Genomic DNA, 15,202 nt, shown 5'->3' on the forward strand with positions numbered 1-15,202 from the left:
CCAACTGTTCAAGGTAGAGATCTTCCGAAGCCACTAAACTTAAAACTACTCGAATAGTAGTCTTCTTCAAAACTGGAGAAAAAATCTCGTTGTAGTCGATACCCGGTTTCTGCTGGAAACCTTTTACAACCAACCTCGCCTTGTAGCGAATTTCTCCATCTACTTCAGACTTCATCTAATAAACCCACTTGTTATGCAATGCCTTCTTACCTCTTGGTAATTTTTCTAACACCCATGTGCCATTCTCCTCAAGTGAATTCATCTCATCTTCCATAGCAAGTTGCCACTTGCATGAATCATCAACCGCTAGTGCTTCTTTAATATCTTCAGGTTTACCTCCATCCATAAGTAATAGATAATTCAAAGCATACCTTGGTTTTGGTTTTGGAGTTCTTGATGATCTTCGTACTTCTTGTGGAACTATAGGAGCAACTCCCACTGCAGCAAAAGTCTCTTCACTTGTACTTCTCTGCCATCAGCAACACCGTGCTCTTCTTGTACCACACTTTTTCCAGAAACATCATCAATATGAATATACAATTCCTTATCGACGTTGCTTGACCCGACATCTTCAAATTGTGTTGCATTCCTGTCCTTGTATAACTCATTCTCATTAAAAATGACGTCTCTACTTCTAATAACTTTGTGACCCTCGTAGTCCCAAAGTTTATACCCAAAAGCGTCATTTCTGCAACCAAGAAATATACACTTCGTTGCTTGAGCACCTATCTTAGACCTCTCACTGAGACTAAGATGAACATAACCAACACAACCAAAAACTTTCAAATATGAAAGATTTACCTTTTTTCCGGTCCAAACCTCCTATGGTATCTTCATATCTAATGGACTACTAGGTGTCCTATTGATTAGATAAACAACCATCTCTGCTTCATGTTCCTAGAAGGTCTCGGGCAAACCACACTGCAGCCTCATGCACCTAGCATATGCATTCAACGTCCAATTCATACATTCTGCTACTCCATTCTCTTGTGGCGTCCCTGGAACCGTCCTCTCCAAACGAATTCCATTAGTAGCACATAATTGTAAGAATTATGTCTTGTCATACTCGCCACCATTGTCTGACCTTAAACACTTCAACTTCAGACTCGTTTCCATTTCAACCAAAGCTTTCCACTTTTGAAACACTTCATACACTTCGAACTTATTTTTCATGAAGTAAAGCCACACTTTCCTTGAGTGATCATCAATAAAGGTGACATAATAATGGAACCCGCTGTGAGATGCAACATCAATTGGTCCCCATACATCGGTATGAACCAAATCAAGTTTTGCATTTCTCAAGTCTCTTCCTCCTCTGCTGAAACTAACCCGTTTTTGTTTTCCAAGAACACAGTCTTCACAAAAACTCATATCAACAGATTTCACCTTAAGCAGATATCCTCCCGAACATAAAATCTTCATGTTCTTCTCACTCATGTTCCCCAATCTTCTATGCCATAAGTTAGTGTCTTCACTACCACTAGCCAATGCTAAAGTAGATCCATCTGAAGTCGGTATAGATTATTGACTCTAAATCCTCTAGCTAATACCGTAGATCCTTTCTTCACTTTCCAATTGTGTTTTTTTAACACAACTTCACAGTCATCATCACAAACTTGGCCCACAGACACCAAGTTTTTCTTCAAATTCGGAACGTGTCTCACATCCTTCAATTCCCATGTCGAACCGTTGACTTTCAAGATCACATCACCCAAACCGATGATGTCGCATGTTTCACCGTCACCCAAGAATACTTCGCCATAATATGCTTCTTTATAAGAGATCATAATACTCTTATCACCTGTTGCATGGAAAGAAGATCCCGAATCTATAATCCAAGAATCATCTTTCTTGTCCTCAAATAGTAGTAGAAAACCTTCAGTAATCACCTTCTTGTTATCCACAAGAACCTTCACTGGTTCCGCAGCTGCAACTACGTTGACCTCTTCTTGATTACCATTGTTTCCACGATCTTTAGCACCTTTGTTTTTCGGACAATCACGCCTGAAGTGTCCTACTTTGTTGCACGCCCACCACTCAACAACACCTCTAAGCCGGGATTAAGGTCTCCCTATAGAGTTCCCTCTAGACTTCCATCTAGATTTGTTGATGTTGTTCCTATTTGAACTCCTGCCTCTATCTTCTTCTTGCATACTTAAGGCCAAGCTTGAAGTATTAGAACCGTAACCTTGTTCTATTCTTCTCTCCTATTCAGCAATTAACCTTTGCTGCACATCATCAAGCTTCAACTTCCCACTCCCTGCGGAATTACTAATGGTTGTTCTTGCGGTTTCCCAACTTTTTGGTAATGATGACAACAATCGTAAAGCTTGAACTTCATCATCAAAAGTAATACTAACTTTCGAAAGTTGAGAAATAATCGATTTAAACTTCCCAAGATGTGCTGAAATCGCTTCGCCTTCTTGCATCTTCACATTGAATAGCTGTTCACACAACATAATCTTCCCCGAGGCTGATGACTTTTGATACAACTTTTTAAGTTTATCCATAAGATCCTTCGTACTAGTTTCCTCTTGTACGTTATTGTTGACTTCCTCCGTTAGACATCTACCGATCACGTCTACACACTTCCGATCAAGAGTTGTCCATTCATTGTCTTTGAGTGCTCCCTTATTCGCGACTCCACCTAATGGAACTGCAAGGCCTTTCTCGTATAGGTAGTCTTCCATCTGAGACTTACAAAACACAAAGTTCTTCCCATTAAAAACTTTAACCATAACTACCGTACTTTCGTTATTATCACCCATAACTCCCAATCCAATCGTACTACAAACAAACCTATGCTCTGAGCAATCTCGGCTTAACCTAAAGCTCTGATACCAGTTGTCAGGATTTTCTTATGGAATCACTGACAACCGCGGAATAACGGATCTTGAGATATTATGATGAATAATAAGTAAACCAAGCACAAGCAATTATAATAATACGAGAAATATAAAAATCAACTCACAAGATACAAGATTTATAGTAGTTCGACCAATACATATAATGTGTATATATTTTCTACGTTCACTTTGAGCCGCACCAACTCAAATCCACAGTGAAGAAAAACGATTACAATATCGTGTGAATCCCAGCAAACCCTTGGTTACACCGCAACAATTACCCGAGACGAAAACCTTGTCTCTTGTTCCTCACCAATATGCTATCACAACGAAACCCTAGCTTTTTCCCTAAAAGCTATACAAGAAAGAACTCTCTTTTCTCTTTACAGTCGTATTCGCTCATAATGTCTCCACACAAATTCTACAAAGCCTAGTTACCTATTTATATAGATTACAAACTTGGCCACCAAGAATTCTAGCCGGTTTAGGAAACCCCTTTCCCAAAACAGTCACGACTAACTTAGAAAATAATTAGTCTTCAATTAACTAACATCCACATGGTCGTCGGGGTGCTCCCAGTCCATATGGTAAGTTAGAACTTAGAGATGACCACCTTGATTTTAGTAGACTACCAATAAAGTCTAACAATATAGACTATATTGTTATATTGGCTATAAGCCTGCTTTCTAGACCTTTTTTACTATATGTTTTCTCTTTTCTGTTTTGAAGGATCTTTTCGGATGAAGCCTTTCTCCAACGGTGGCATTTGGTCTACTACTCCTAGTCATCAGCCAAGTTTATTTGGTTCATCTGCTCCTGAAGGTGCACTAAGTTCACCTTCATTCCGTACTAGTAGCTTCCCTGGTTTCGGAGCCACAACTGCAGCATTCGGTACTGCCCCTACATCATCCTTTGGGTCTCAACCAACTTCTTCCTTCGTTGATGCAACTACAACAGTCTTCGAGTCTCAACGACCTTCAACATCTGGGCCAGGAGGGAGGTTTGGCACTCCAGCATTTGCTTTCACAAGCAACCCTTTTGCTGCTGCTATTTCTGCTGCTCCCACAATATTTAAACCGTCAACAACAACTACTCCTTGCAGATCTGTGTTTTGGACCGGGCCGTGAATTTTGTGATCCATCTGCATTGGGAGACCAAAGTTCTTCCTTAGGTAAAACTATTTGCATCTTTCATGATGGTTCGTTTTGCTTTATAATTAAAAATAAGACTAGCTAGTTGCTGATTCCTTGTTGTAATCTTGTTTTTTTTATCTTCCCTTCAGCTACCCAAACAACAAAACCCTCTACATTTTTATCACCACGTGCCTTTTTCCAGACAATTCAACAACAACTTGGTGGAAGCAAAGTAGTGGCTTACGCTCCAACATCTGAGACTGATTATACTGGTGCACGGAGTTCTGCAAAATATGAGTCGATATCAGGTATGACTGTTTATAAAGAGGAAAGTCATGAAGAACTGAGGTGGGAAGATCACCAGTTGGGTTGTAAAGGTAAGTCTTATTTGTTAAGTCTGACACGCGGAAGCTTCGATACTAATAACATATGTAATGAGAGTTTGTGAGTCATGTATGAGTTGTGTGAGGTGAGCGTGTGATATGCACGTGACAAGTCTATGAGCGAATAGAGTGTCGAGAGAAGAATGTTCTTTTTATACTCAAGTTTTTCCTGTATTGAATCCATCTTTATTATTATTCAATTGAATACAAACCGTATTGCAGAGATGTAGATTCTCAAACCTAACATGGTATCTGACTATTTCTAAAATTCTTTACCAATTTCTTCTGTTGCTGCCGTTCTTCATCATCTTCAATTAGGGTTTATGAAGTTTGATTTCAAGATTCAAGGAGTATGTATGGAGAGTTGCTACTGGTGATTTCTTAGTACGAATTAGGGTTTGATTCTGATGCTTTACTGCTGCGTCTTCAAACTGAATCAAGCATAATTCTCAGATTTGAAATTCGGTTTAAATCACTTGAGCTCTTGGGAATATAGGTTTTCAATTTCGTTTTGAGATGGAACTTGATTCTTCTACCTCAACTGCTTAAATTGAATCAACGTTGGTAATCTCGAATCTCATCTTTTGCTTACTTCAAATTTGATTTTATGTGTCCGATTTCTACATCACTATCTCCACAACATTCAATTTTGTCTTCAAATTCTGTTTTCATCATAATTGGGTTTGAATTTGACCTAGTTCTTTTATCAAATCCTACTAGTACTGATTCCTGAATCTATATGATATGAGCATGCCTATTTCTGCTACAACAGTTAGCTAGGGAGAAGCTTAATTTTGTTCCATTGTGTAGTGAAGAACAATTCTTCTTAAATTCAGTAGAACATTGAGGTACGTGTGTGTGTTGATTGTTTGATGCACCACTGTGTGCTTAATCTTGCTTCGATTAGCTCCTCCTCTCAATGTTACTTTAGTACAGTCCTCATAGTAGAGTGGTATGTGAGTGAGCTGGTTTGTGTGCATAATGATGAAACTGAGGATGATGCTCTGGGATTGAATTTGGTGAGGGTACTGGTATACAGATTGGAGTTCTCTTTGATGAGTCTACATTCAATTCTAATGTAGCCTGGTTTAGTTATCTTTAATTTCCTGTTCTTTAGTTTGTGTGATTGAATAATACAAGGTCCAACTGAGCTCATTCTGTGACCACACCAATAAAATAAGTGAAATAATTGAGTCAAGTTACTCTTTGATACTTGCTTTTGGATTGACATATTGAGTATTGCAGCTGAGAATGGTAATTGGGGTTGGTGCTTTTACATGTTGGAACAGTTGGCTGTTAAATCCGCTTCCTTGAATGTCATATTCTGAGTGTGTAAGTTCTTGTTGTTGCTCGTGCTGCTGTTACATCTATTTGATGGTGATTGAAGCTAGATCAGGTGCATTATTTCATGGGATGGTGAACCTCTAATTGGGTTTTGATAAATTTTATTACTCTTTGTTATGTGGATGGAGTTGTGTGCTGTTGTCAGTTTATAATACTACATGTCAGAATTGTGCAGCTCCTCTACTGTTGGTTGGCATTGAACTTCAGTTCTGGTCCCTATCTCCCTGCATCAACTATATCTGATCCTGTTAGTGATATTCCTGCAACAACTTCAGCTGTGAGAAAAATGTACATGTTGGTATGTTGTTTTTGGTATTTATCTGCAACAACTACTACTGATATGCTTTATCCACTACTTCTTAAATCTTGATGGAGGTCATGTTCTTAATGCTGCTCTTTTAGAGTTTATTTTAAAATGTTTATCTTAAAATCTTCGTTGATTGGATAACAGTTGCGATGTCAAGCAGTTCATTACTAATACTTCTACATTCGTACCCTTCCTACTTCTACTGCATCACTTACTTTCACAACATCTGGGAGTTCAGCTTGTCAACATTTTTCGATAATTCAGTTGTTCGGGTCAAGTTGTATTTGCATACGGGTACCCGCATCACTTCTTTTGGAGCACATACTACTTTTTCTGCTGGATTTGCTAGAGATCTTGGTATGTAGTACAAGACTAACCGTGAGCTTATTCTACAATTGCCACTACTACATCCATTATTACTGCATCTCCTGTTACAAACATATTTTATCCTGCAATTACTTGTCATGTTATGCGTACTAGGACATTTTCTTACATTTTCTTGTCGCCAGCAGCACTATTCATTGTATTGCTTACAAAGTTCACCTGTTGCTGTTGTGACAACCAATGACTGCGTACTTTCTTTCTCCTACTACACTCACTGCAATGACTACAGCAACCTGGTATTATCTTTTCATTTTATGCCTAGATCTCTTCCTTAACATCCATTGCCAGCCTGCAAAATTGGTTTCTGCAGTCATTGTTTTATCTTCTAGCATATGTAATGAGAGTTTGTGAGTCCAATCTCAAGTGGTCTTGTTACAACCCACTAGAGATTGAGGGAGGGTAATAGCATATGTAATGAGAGTTTGTGAGTCATGTATGAGTTGTGTGAGGTGAGCGTGTGATATGCACGTGAGAAGTCTATGAGCGAATAGAGTGTCGAGAGAAGAATGTTCTTTTTATACTCAAGTCCGTCCTGTATTGAATCCATCTTTCTTATTATTCAATTGAATACAAACCGTATTGCAGACTATTATTCAATTGAATACAAACCGTATGTAGATTTGAGAATCTACATCTCTGCAATACAGTTTGTAGTAGGTATGAGATGGATAGGTTCATCTATTTCTAAAACCTCATGTTCTTCCTATTGGTTTATTTAATATGCAATTTGAGGATCTTTTAGAAATTTTCTTTCGTATTTTTTATTTATCACCTAGTATTATATATTCTTTGTATTCTTGTTAATAACGAAGTTTTTATGCTGATTGTTCTTATTTTCTTTCTGCTCGTTTAAAGGTAACTCTGCTTTTGGATTTCAGGTACCATCTAAATCATCTAAACCAACGATATTTGAATCGCCTTCTCCTTCAACATCGTTATTTGCATCGCCTTCTTCTCCATATTCGTTATTTCCATTGCCACCTCCTCCAAATTCGTTACTTGGATCAGCATCGTTATTTGGATCGCCTTCTCCTTCAACATCGTTATCTGGATCGCCTAATGCTCCAATATCGATATTTGGATCGCCTTCTCCTCCAACCACTGGCTTATTTTCTCTGAGGTTCCTTCCCAATAACTTTGTCTCTCATCATCCCGTTCATCTCGTAATGATTTGTGTATGTATGGTAACTTTTCATTTATTCCAAGTGCATGTCACTACATGGCAAAGTGTTAATCTAATATGGCTTACTTTTTATTTCTCTTGCTGTCTTGCAGGCAGCAGAACAATGAATAACACCCCAACAGAAGAGGCTACACACCCATTATCGAGGGAAGACGGCAAAAAAAGTGGACTATGCTCAAGAATTTAAAAAAATGTTCCAAGAAGTTGAGTTAGAAAGGAAACGTCGTGAAGGAAAGCAGCTTGATACTTGTTTCAGTACACACTTCCCAGAACCGCAAGACAAGGAATACGACAAACAATTGGACAAGAAGAAGGTGCAAGATTTACGGAAGGCAGTCGAAGAGGAACTTCGTGCGTCAGTGAAGCATGTAGCATTCTTGACTTCCATGTTAGCGAAACTAGACGGTCTTTATATATGAACAATGCCTACTACTGCTACGGATATTGACGAGATTTTATCAACTGATATGTGATTAGTTAGGATTGGTCTACTTTTTTTACGTCTCTTTCTCCAGAGTTTTTTTCTTCATGTGTGTGTCACAAAAAATGTACTGTAGTACAAAGGATTTAAGGTTGATTTTTCCTAAAAGAAAATGCTTCCTAAAAATTTCCCTCGATTACTAATCGACATACCATTAATTGCCGATAATTTCATGCATGACCTATTATTACCTAATGAGAATAGTACAATTTATGTTACGTACAATTTATGCTTCGGTCTTGTGAAAATGTCTAATTTGAGTCCTATGTTACTTTGACATAGCTTGCAAGTTGGACTAAGCACTTGAAGCTGGTACCTTAAAAAAAAAAAAACTGCCATTCTAATTCAAATTATGCGCGGTCACCTGCTCAAAATTCGTTATTCTGACACAATCTTGGCACCATGACCCATAATGAAAACAGTTGTTGTTGCCCTCTAGAAAGGTCCTCCAAAAGAATCCCCACGAAGTATTAGGGCTTTAGATTTCGTTTTCTAAAACCTAGACACCAAAATCAGTTCAAACGAGTTTGGAGATAGCGGTGCCCGTTTTCAACATTCCATGTGAGATTAGTATTAGTCAACCCTTATTATCACTATAAAAACCAGTTATTGTAACCAAGAAAGTAAATCGAACTACAAGGAGGATCTAAATCTTGAAGAATGAATCAGCCAACAAGAAATTTCGAGTTTCTCACCATCTTCCCGACCAAAGAACAAGAAGAGAGAAGAGAATCCCCCACAGAAGTTGTAGAAATAAGATCAAATCTTGATTATCCAATACAGAAGGTACTAACACCAGAAGACATTCAAGGCAGTACTATCTTTTTGGATCAGTTAGACATAAATCATATGATGATGATACCCAATGTGATACTGCCACCTTGGTTGAATGGGTATAGATTACTTTTAGTGGAGGAAATAAGTGGAGCTGCAGAATTTATGTTGTTACATTTTCAAACTGTTGGAAGGTGGGGGTTATCGGGAAACTGGGTGATGTTCTTCGTTGATCCTTTAATGGATGTTGACGATGTTGCGTATTTTAGAGTTGGTGATAAGATTGGTATTCGATGGGATGCTAACCACCAGTTCTTCGTTTTCAAGATCTTAATGCATGAATTTATATAAGATGTATAATCAAAGAGAAACAGAACTTCAAGAAACAGTGCAGAGTTCTTTTTACAGAAAACATAGTTTCAAGAAATGGAGAAAGAGGATCAACTCGATCCGATGATATTTATTTGTTTAGAATCTTGAAAACAGTAATAATGGTAGTGAGGGTTCTGTGATTTTTACAGATTCATGGTTAAAATTTGGTAATATGAAGATTCTACGGTCATCATCATCATCATCATCAGTTACATCAAGAAACAAGAAGAAGAAGAAGAAGAAGAAGATGAAGTTAAGTTCAATTTCGATCCCAAGAACCATTCTTTCTCCTACTCAGAGAAACCCTAATCTTATTTTTCTTGGTTCAATTTCTTCTCCAGTTTAATCAATGTCTCCTTCTTCTGTTTCACAACCAATGTCTCCTTCCTTTGTTTTATCTTTTCCAACTTCTACAGTTTCGCCATCATAATCATTATCATCATCATCATCATCATCATCGGTTTCATCAAGAAAAAAGAAGCGTTAACTTCAATTGCAATTGGGAGAAACCCTAATATTATATCTGTTTGTTCAATTTCTTCTCCAGTTCAATCAATGTCTCCTTCATCTGTTTCACAACCATTCTCTCCTTCCTCTGTTTCACCGCCACCGCCACCATCATTTTCACTTTCTTGTTTTTCACCGCCACCACTGCAGAGAAATTACAGGTGCTGGGGGTTACTTTCTGCAGTGCTATTCAGTGAGATGATTAAATTTTCTGATAAATTTCCAGTTCTTTTGTTGAACTAGGTTTACGGTTTTGTCAATGTACATTAGCATCGACTTAGAAATTTAATGATTCTCTGCTGCTTTTTAGCGCTGTGTTTATGTATTTTTTAACATCGTTATAAATATATGCATCATTGTGTTATGTCGCGTCGCATATTCGTTGTTAAGTTTCATCTGCCATTTATAATTTTGTTGAGTATGTGGTTGTGGCAAATGAAAATGTCAGTAGTGAGAGTCCTGGACACACCATGAGAGTATACATACATGCTACATGGTTTGATGTGTAACACAGAAATAAATTGATCTGAAATGTTGTTTTTCTTTTATTTGTAGTAGTATGCTAATTGCCTCGCAGCAAAGAAGCTTCATTGTCCAAAATGTCTATTTTACTAGGTCACCAGTTCGATCAAAGACTAGTACGCTGTCTATATATATCTATTAGTTTTATAGCATTTGAGACCTTTGTTGGAGTTTGGTACGTTGCAAGCACTCTAGATGCCTTCTAATTTGAAGCATGTTTCAGCCCTATAGATATTCAGTTCTCATACCACTCTATATATTCATCAAGTCGTGCTTTTTTCGACTTCAGGTGTTTTGATGGATAGTTTCACCATTCTCCCACGGGAGATTATATCGGATATTTTGACTCGTTTACCTGCTGAATCACTTTTACATTGCAAGTTAGTGTCCAAACCATGGAGAGATCTTATTAGCCATCTCCTTGTGCCTTTCTGCTCGCATAAGAACACTTTTAATTGTCAATCTTTGATCAGAGGTAAAAACAGAATACTGGGGAGTTTCTTTAATGTTTGGAACATTCTTAACCAACTGTTGAAGAGAAGACTGTTCTATTTCGCTTAATGTTTTTAGTTCCCCATCTGAAGCAACTCTCAGACTGACAAGTCTAGAACGCAATATTTTCATCGAAGATAACTCCTTTTCTAAAGCCACACGGTTTTGCTCTGTGAACTTTTCTCTTCGAATTACCAACGCCGCGAATGCAATAGAACAAGCGTCTTTGTACTTGGAATGTTTGAGAAGCTCCTGAATTTCTAGCGAGATTTGAAAAAAAAAATATTGAAATAAACAGATGGACTTCTAAAATGAAAAAGAAAAAAAGATGATGGATTATCAAACACCTAGATATCGTTACCGGATATAGTATTTCACTAAAAAAAAAGAAGCATCAATTTTGGACTTCACTAAATTGAAATACATATTTTCACTCACTACCGAGTGTTCTGATGTATGGCTATATATAAAGAAGAACGATGACTCCGGCATGCTAAAGAAGGATGAACACCTACCATGCGATTGGAGTACAGCGATTGGAGAACTAGTATGCCATATATCAGCTGAAAGAACTTTAGCTGCCTTCTGCTTTGAAGAAGCATATATATCTTTGATCTTCCCCATCTTATAAAGAATTGGATTTGCAGATGAGATTGATGAGAATTCAATTACCTCTTTGAAATTTCTTCCCTTGTCTCTTGAAAAAATTATTTCTTTGCATAGTAACGACTGAAAATTAATCCCTTAGCATCAAACACATGCTTAGTTCTCATCGGCTTGAAGTCTTAACTCATCTCATTTCATGGGGGTTGCATTAGGTCTTGATATTGTGCCTAAAATTGGTCCAATTTCAACTCAAATAATATATGCACAAAAAAAAAGTATCTTCAACACTGTCTTGCACTCTTGTTAGGAAGAAGCTATGTGGAAAGATCATAGAAACCTCAAAATTTGCATACAAGAAAGATCAGAAAACCAAGCAAGAAGAAATTGGAAGCCTCGTGTATGATAAGCTAATAAGTTTAATGTTGTCCAAGCTGACATATAAAATTAAAAAAAAAAAAAGAAAAAGAAAATTGATGACGATGCTACCAAATAGGGCCTAAAACCACAATGCAACGACAAGGAGGAAACAGGAAATCCAGAAGCCAGCAGCAAGCATTATAATCTCCGCACTCCGTACATGCCTACTAAAATAAAATAAAAAATCACGTTAACACTTGTTAGAGAATGTGCACAAAATCGGACTCATATGCACGACGAAATGGCAATACGTACGAGAAGTTAGATCGATGCATGTATCGAATCTCTCCAGTTTATTCAAGTATCATCATCAACCACTTCGGCTATTTTTTGCAGGCTAAGCTTTAGGCGGAAGACGACTAACAAGTAACCGATCTGAAAAATCACCTTGAACAACTTTCTGTCAGGATTTTCTTAGGGAATCACTGACAACCGCGGAATAACGGATCTTGAGATATTATGGTGAATAATAAGTAAACCAAGCACAAGCAACTATAATAATACGAGAAAGATAAATCAACTCACAAAACACAAGATTTATAGTGGTTCGACCAATACATAGAACTTGTATATATTGTCTACGTGATGTAGATTTTAGATAACCAAAATTAATGATTAAATGAAACCCAGTTATATCCGCAAGCGCACAGGTCAATAGTAATATAGATAGCAAATGTGGTTCGTTCCCACGGGGAGTGTGAAATACTCTACCAACTAATACCAAAAATTAAATAATCAACAAGATAATGTTTTAAGGATTTTTAGAAATTCGGAACAAAATGAAATGATAAATAATTTAAAGATAAACAAAAAGAGTGTGGGTTATTAGGATTTTCGGTTTCCACCAATTAATTATGCAAACTCTACTAATCTTTAAAAGTATATTCCATGCTTTTTCAAATACTGTTTCTCCGCTATAGTTGTCTTCGCTTCATGAGTAGTGATTCTAAAGCATTACCTATCTATCCTTGCATACCACGTCTAGGGATTTAACCGAAGTACGCAGTATCAATTCAAAAGCATAAATAATCTAGAAAATCACATCAACAATAGAATACCAAGCCAAATGAAGAAAAATTACTAATCAATCAACTCATTATTAAGCATATAAATATCGGGTTTTTATAATAAAATTGGGTTCTACCTAGACCCTAACATAGCTTTAGCTAGCCATGGCTTTCACAAAAAACCATAAAAAGATTAAAATTAACTCCAAAATCCTTCTCCTGTTTCTCTTCCAGCTCTGTGGTCGGGCGCCCCTCTAGTATAGTTTGAAACAACACATAAATATAGCTCACAAATGAATTCACGTTTTTCTTCTTCGTCGCCACATCACCTCCCAATAGAAGTCTGCCACATGTCATGAAAATATAAATTCACCCAATGATGTTGTGTCGCGTGTCATAATATGACGAGACATTGTAAAGTATCACCGAATCTCCACTTTCTATAGTATATGAATTTCATTTAGAAAGCATGATATTTTCTTGCATGTGTTGGGTCCCACCTTATCTGTATTTGCAAAATGACGTCAGTTGGCTTCAGATTCTTTATATAAATATAGCAAGAGAACTTATGTAAGAACAAGATATATTAATCTTTCCTTTTTCTTCATTTGCACGTGGTCATGGAGGTGATATTCTTCCATTCTTATGCTAACAATAACAAAGTCACTCTTGACCAATCTTAGGTGGCATTAGTGTGCTGATATCGACTCGCTTCACCATTAAGTCTCACATCTTGATGTTTATTCGCTGGATGATTGAATTCACTTGTACTTTCTGCAAAAGCACTAAAATAGTGTCATTAGTCAAAATATTGAGTCCTAGCTAATGTAAATATGAGTATAAAATGTAGCACTATCACTTCGTCCACTTCGAGCCGCACCAACTCAAATCCACTATGAAGAAAAACGATTACAACGTCGTGTGAATCCCAGCAAACCCTTGGTTACACCGCAACAATTACCCTAGACGATAACCTTGTCTCTTGTTCCTCACCAATGTGCTCTCACAACGAAACCCTAACTTTAGACCTAAAAGCTATACAAGAAATCTCTCACCGATCTCTTAATCGTTTTCTACACAATGCACAAATTCTACAAGGCCTAACTACCTATTTATATAGGTTACAAACTTGGCCACCAAGAATTCTAACGGGTTTAGGAAACCCCTTACCTAAATAACCACGGCTAACTTTAGGAAATAATTAATTAGTCTTCAATAACTAACAATCTCCCACTTTGAAGACTTGTTCATTGTCTTCCATTCTTCAGCTTTGGATTGACGTTGCTAAAACATCTTCCTTGTTAGTGCGGCTCCCCTCCCAGATCCTGATTGTGAGAGACCAACTAAAGCCTTGCATAGCTTTAGCTTGTCTGATGTAACTCCCTTGGTAAATATATCCGCCGGATTCTTCGAACCAAGAATCTTCTCGAGCTTCAACTCTCCTTCTTCTAAGAGATCCCGAAGGAAATGATAACGGTTATATATATGCTTTGTCCTAGCATGATAGGCTTAGTTCTTGGCTAAATGTATAACACTTTGACTGTCACTAAACAGAACATTATTTCCTTGTTCCTTGCCCAACTCAGCTAATAATCCTTGTAACCAAATCATCTCCTTGATCGTTTCCGTCACCGCTACGTACTCCGCTTCCGTAGTAGACAATGTCACCAACTTCTGTAACCTTGAGTTCCAACTCACTGCAGTTGACTCCATAGTATAAACATAACCGGTCGTACTTCGCCTTTTATTTGCATCACCTGCGAAGTCTGCATCCACATAACCCCTCAAGATAGAACCACCTTTTCCATAACACAATGGTACGTTTGTGTTACCTCTCAAATACCTGAGAATCCACATCACAGCTTCCCAATGTTGTTTTCCTGGGTTGCTTGCATATCTACTCACTAGTCCCACTGCATGTGCAATATCCGGTCTCGTGCACACCATAGCATACATTAGACTCCCAATAGCCGAAGAATATGGTACGTTAGTCATGTCCTTTTCTTCATATGTCTTCGCATACTGCATACTTGAAGGACGAATTTGACTTCCAAGTGGAGAACTAATTGGTTTAGCATTCTCCATGTTGAACCTTTTCAACGCTCGTTCAATATATTCAGCCTGACTAAGCATAAGTACACCCTTAGATCTGTCTCTTATGATCCTCATACCAAGAATTTTCTTTGCTTCACCAATATCTTTCATAGCAAACTCACTTGCTAATTGTTTCTTCAAATTCTCAACTTCTTGTAGAGATGTTCCGGCAACCAACATATCATCCACATACAGTAGTAATATGATGTAGTCAAAACCATTCCTTTTCAAGTAACAACAATGATCTGCATTACACCGTGAGTAACCACTTCTATGCATGAAGTTATCAAACTTCTTGTACCACTGTCTCGGGGATTGTTTTAAACCATAAAAACTCTTCCTTAGCTTGC

At 37.5% G+C, this 15,202-nt stretch overlaps 1 long non-coding RNA gene across 6 annotated transcripts; it reads left to right on the plus strand.

Annotated features, from left to right (window-relative positions):
* The first annotated feature begins 4,565 nt into the window (after positions 1 to 4,565).
* On the plus strand, positions 4,566 to 8,187 carry LOC113309648. 6 transcript variants are annotated; one of them, XR_003340696.1, is made up of 5 exons: positions 4,566 to 6,004; positions 6,158 to 6,370; positions 6,526 to 6,633; positions 7,276 to 7,517; positions 7,673 to 8,187. It is a non-coding gene; the product is annotated as an uncharacterized LOC113309648 (long non-coding RNA). The 6 variants fall into 6 exon arrangements; XR_003340698.1 differs by having other exon boundaries at positions 4,566 to 5,758; positions 5,882 to 6,004; positions 6,526 to 7,517; XR_003340700.1 differs by having other exon boundaries at positions 4,566 to 4,926; positions 5,608 to 6,004; positions 6,526 to 7,517.
* The last annotated feature ends 7,015 nt before the right edge of the window (positions 8,188 to 15,202 follow it).

This window comes from Papaver somniferum, chromosome 9 (genome assembly GCF_003573695.1).
Source record: "Papaver somniferum cultivar HN1 chromosome 9, ASM357369v1, whole genome shotgun sequence".
NCBI lineage: Eukaryota > Viridiplantae > Streptophyta > Magnoliopsida > Ranunculales > Papaveraceae > Papaver > Papaver somniferum.